This window comes from Solanum dulcamara, chromosome 1, assembly GCF_947179165.1.
Source record: "Solanum dulcamara chromosome 1, daSolDulc1.2, whole genome shotgun sequence".
Taxonomy (NCBI): Eukaryota; Viridiplantae; Streptophyta; class Magnoliopsida; order Solanales; family Solanaceae; genus Solanum; species Solanum dulcamara.
This window is the reverse complement of record NC_077237.1, coordinates 48,979,988-48,985,608: the sequence shown is the minus strand read 5'-3', so window position 1 is coordinate 48,985,608 and position 5,621 is coordinate 48,979,988.

The following is a 5,621-nucleotide window of genomic DNA, read 5'->3' as shown; positions in this document are numbered from 1 at the left end:
ATTTTATCTATGTTAAGATTTGGGGGGGGGGTGTCTCAACCCCTGACTGCCACGAGGGGTGAGATCCTTGGGTAAAGTCTATTTAATTAAAAAAAAAAGAAGAAAGAAAGTAGTATGGTTGCAGCCAATCTAGAGAGTTTCAACTCTCTGATATTAGCACTAGACAATAACATCAGAAAGCAACTCTAAAGAGTCGAATGTAGAATATCTCTAGTAAGCGAACCATCAAATAGCATTCGCGAACTAATCAACTCTCTTGCCAAAGTTGAAAATCTTGAAGTGATGGAATTAAAGACTTGACCCAATATAAAGCAAGTAGTACGTAAGAGCACTGTAAACAATAATTCCAACAACATTATCATTTAAGAGTCAGGTAGTTAGTATTCAAATAATACCTTAAGGTTGCATTTTGTAATGTTATTAGCAACGTGTGTGAAGTATGAAATATTAATGAAAATATGATTTAAGTCGCTCCACAAGAAATACATTATAGTAAGCGATGACTATCCTAATCAAGGTGCCTACCTTCATCAGAGCATATGGTGATGAGAAAGGAACATGACCATGAGAAAGTTGTTGGACAAGTATGGAGAACAACCAATAATTAGAACTGTTGAAAATATCTGGAAAAATAGTTAATTGATCAATGAAAAAACTTCCTTTAGATAACAAATCATGTTGGTGTAATATACCACAAATACAATAAATTACAATTGAAAATAAAATGAAAAAAATTGAATAAAAAAGTGTTCAGGTTAAGGCGCGAATATCTCGCTCTCTTTAATGAGATTAAAGCCGAATGCAACATAATCTACACCGATCTAGTAGTAATACTTTTGACTTTTCCTCTCCAGGATACAACAGTTCAACAACATCGTACAACTCAAACAACTCCGGATTAGTTGAAGATCCAAAACTCCACCAAAAGAATTCCTTCAACATATAAAATTACTCTCTTTTGTATAGTGAATTAGTTAAAGACTTAGAAATATTTTTCTTTGTCTCAATTCTTTCTTTCACTACACTAATCTCAATATAAACACAATATAAACTTTTCATCCTTTCTTACACTAATTTTCTTGTATATTTCTGCTTGTTTTTTTCTTATTTCCAAAATAAAGTAAGACCACACTATTTATAGGTGAAGAATCTTTTCTTTAAATGAATAGAAAGATAATGGGTAGTAAATTTTAATAATGGTCCAAACGTTACATAAGTTACAAAAATAAAGAGGTAAAATAATGGGTGAAATGAAGAATTGGTGGTTACAAAAGTTAAAAACAACTATTGACCACATTCTATCACGATTGATGAGAGTAATGTCATGACCCAATTTTTTTCAAACCATGATGACACCTACTATAACCCACTGGTAGGTAAGCCTAACCCCTAGCCCAAAACTAGAAGCGACGGGCTATTAACCAGAAGGGAAACAAATAAAGAAGAAAAACAATAATAATGAGAAGAAAGAGAAATCAACACAAGTACATCCAAGAACAACTCCAAAAACCTAACATAAGTCAATATTTGAGCATTCTAATCAAAATAAGAGTACAAGGCTTTCACAAATACAAATATATATACTGATAGTCTTTGAAAGAATGTAAAGAATAGTGTTAGCCAAAATAGATGGAAACCAAAAACTCTGAATGCTAGGAGCTCACCAAATCTCCAAATCAAAAGCTGCTCCACACGAGTTCAAAACACCAGCACTAACCCATACTATGATCTGCAGGGTGTAAAAGTGTAGTATGAGTATCAAAAGAATGGTACTCAGCAGGCATAGCTGACTGAGCTCCTCAGATAAAGCAAGTATAGATAATATGTAATTAGGTAAATACAACACAAGAAGCAAATCAGGAGCTAACATAAGGTAGAACAGGCTCTAAGAGAAAAGAGATAGGTGTAACGATCCAAGGTAGGCCCTAGGTGTGACATGACGATTAGAATTTCAATGGACTCCAACCAATCCTCTAAGCATACATCACATACATAAGGTAAGGAAAGATATAAGCAAAATCATAAAATGGAAGATAAGTCTCAAACTAGCATCTCAAATAAGGAGGAAAGCTCAAAGCAACATGTCCGAATAATCAAAGCTACAGCTCATGATAGTCAAAAACATGCCTCTACTATTCTAGATGGGGGCAAAAGACAAGCCCTAGCTCATTCCAAGATAAAAGATAAAATCATAGAAAGAAATATAAACTCATGTTGGTTATGTCCTCAAAGAATGAGGACTCACCAATCAAGTAACAAAACTAAGCAATCCAATGTATCCACGAGCAGAAGAATAAGTGTGATGATCAATGGACCCAATATTATGATACAATATAGGCAAAAAGTATGTGCTAGTACATGAAATTCCCTAAATATGTGATAAGCATGCAAGAACGATGATAATCGGACATAGTCAACAGAACATAGGATGCATGACCAATATCTTAAAAACATGAGTAAAACTTAAAAATATTTGAAAATTATAGTCATGTGGCCAATGCATCATAAAACTTCATCATAAGCTTATAGACATAGCATATACATATGTGGGATATTAACTTTAACCAACATGTAAGACCATGTGAACTATAACATGGAATCTGATATAACTCCCACATCACGAAGAGAGAGGCTACTTTCCAAGGTAGCTTTCGTATAATAAACATAACATATTCACTAGCTAAGCCATAAATGCAACCTATGTTGGCACGTAGTTTTGAAACTAAGAATTGCTACTAGGTTCCCTCATGGATTCCCACTACAAAGTTCACTCGGTGCTTTGTTAATTCCAATGGAATAAGTAAAACATAGTCATTAGGAAAGGTAAATCAACCAATCCAACATCATGAAAATACATCATAAGAATATCTCCTTCAAAACCATGGTCATAACTTGAACTTGTGGACACTTACCTTTCTAAGCATCTAAATCATCATAACTTGCATATTGTGAGAAAACCTTTCATAATTCATGGTTTTATACCTGAAAACATACTTACATCATGATACATAACCTTCATAAATCATTCATGAAAATTCATAGGCTTCATAATCATAAATCTATAATTCATACTTGAAATTAATAGCATAATGCATGGGTCATTGAAGAATGCATTGGAAACATGTAATTGAATTGAAATAATGCATGAATGAACGATTGTAATTGAAATAAATCATAATTGAGTTGACCCATATGCAATTTGATCAAAACTAGAAGTTAAAAGAATTGAAGAAAAAACCTTGGTACTCCATGGATAGAAGGATACATGGATGAATTCCCACATACTTGGACTTATCAAACTTGAAGTAGCCCCTTTCAATGGAAGCTTGTAGGTTTTTCCCTAGTTCTTTCCTTGGAGAGAATTCTGGGAGAAGCTCGAGAGGTTTAATCTTGTGATTTTGAAGAATAAGGATTTAGGAGTGTTAGAAATTAGTTATAGGCTAGGAATTAGTCCCAAAAATTGTCCAAGTACATAATTAAACTAATGGGTAAAATACCAAAACACTCGTAATGAAAAACTAAATGAAGCACTGGACAACCATTTTATATGGTCCGTAAAAAGCACCACAGACCATAGAGTAGGCCGTAGAAATGAGGGGTCAGAATTGGAAAGGGGGAAATTTTGACAGATAGGTGTATGGACCGTATAGAGCATGACGGGAAGTGAAGTCCTCGTAAAAACCATCGTCTAGTAGTCATTAAGATCCCCTCCTCCACGACAGGATCCACGGGCCTCCATTTGCACTACAGGTCATGGAGAGCAACGTAGAAGGGAGACTTTTCTAGGGTCTTTCAGGTCGAGTCTCACGGACAGTTCCACAATCCATGGTAATGTCTACAGGTCATAGACCCCTCCATAAACTCCACTTGTTTCTCCCCTTTTCCTGGTCGTTTCCATGGAACCTCTTCACGGGTCGTGGTTCCTTTCAAGGTCTATTAAAGAGTCCATATAACTCATGTCCAAACTTCACTTTTTTCCAGGCAACTTCCACAACCCTTTTCCATGGGCAGTGGTGCCTTGTACGACCCATGAAGGGCCTCGTGGAGGTCAAAAGGCTGCAACTTTTTTTTTGATTTTCCTTTAAACTCCATTTTTAAATTTCGGGGCCATACAATAGGATACATAGAGAAAAGAACCAGAGTCAAGGAACACACCTGAAAGAGCAAGCCAATAACCTATTAACAATAATGAGGCACTATAGGAGTCAACTAGTAAAAAACGAAAGTCGATGATCACCACTAATCACATAGTCACTTAAGGACTAATCCAACTCGGCCTAGCAGGTTGAACCCGCAACAAATACAACATTAGATAAGTACAATTATAATTATATAATAACCGACTAGACGTCCATACCCTCGGAAAATACCAAAAATACAAACGCACCCCCAACCCCCATAAAATCGGTGGTCCAAACAACAAAAAAGTATACTAGTGATAGACAATGCGAATGAATGCAAGTTTATAGTAAATCTAGTAACATCATTGGTGGCTCTAAGAGATCATTAATAACCAAGTGTATAGACCTACCTCGATCCTCATCTTGCCATGTGGGACCGATATAGCTCCCCTATCTAGTTTAGTGGTACACTGTCCATAGGGGCCCACAGGGGATATGAGAATTATTCATACACTATCTGGGCCTGAACCAGGTCTTATACATAACACATAGCACCCCCATCGTGGTACTGGAGAGTGAGTATCCAAGAAAATGTAGAAAAGAGCGATGCTGTACCAAATAGTCAAGTACAAGATAAAAGCATCCCAAATGCAACCAATGTAGAAAAAGGGAGATACCGTGCCAAATATCGATAAAAAACTAACCCCATCTTAGATGTCTCTGGTACTTCCAGTAGAAAAGGAATATGTCCTTGATGCCTCATAAGTCTCAAAATCAGTGTCCAAATGATCCAAGTGGTACGACTCCCCGTTATAACCCATTTAAAAATAGTAAAAGTGTGATAATGCCTTCTCAAAAGAATTAGTAAAAATCCATGAAGGAACCGAGATCGTACCACAAAATATGTGAAAATGCTCAATCAATGCAAGCATGCCATCACCAGCATCCAAATAAGGTACACTCCATCCGAAATATAACATCAAGTCTTACCACACATTCAATGCAAGAAAAACTAACTTGGGAGCCAATCGCTCCTCGAATATGTCTTCTGTACCAACAAAAAAATACTAGTCAATAAGGCATCACAACCTACCGCTAAACATAAATCGAAGTAATCAAGAAAAGGCTCAAAGTTAGATAGGGGGAGAACTATCTTTAGGATTGACACCTTACCCAAATCTGACACTTCATCTCCCAATGATCACATCTAAGAAAAACCTACGACTGCGACAAGCCATACATACGGCTGCGACAAGACATTGAGCTCTTAGGCACTCACACAAGGTATACCGGTTGAAGCAGGCCCTACCAAAAGCTATGCCTAACTATAAGGGAAATAGAGCATATGGTAAGCACCTAAGGCTTAAACCTAGCCTAAGGCCATAAATATCAATCCTAAAAGGATAACAATGCTAAGGCAATACCACGAATAAGGCTTTGCCTAAACTAAGGATTCCACTAAACTACGCTAGTCTAAGGCTCAATCGTGAACCAAGAAAG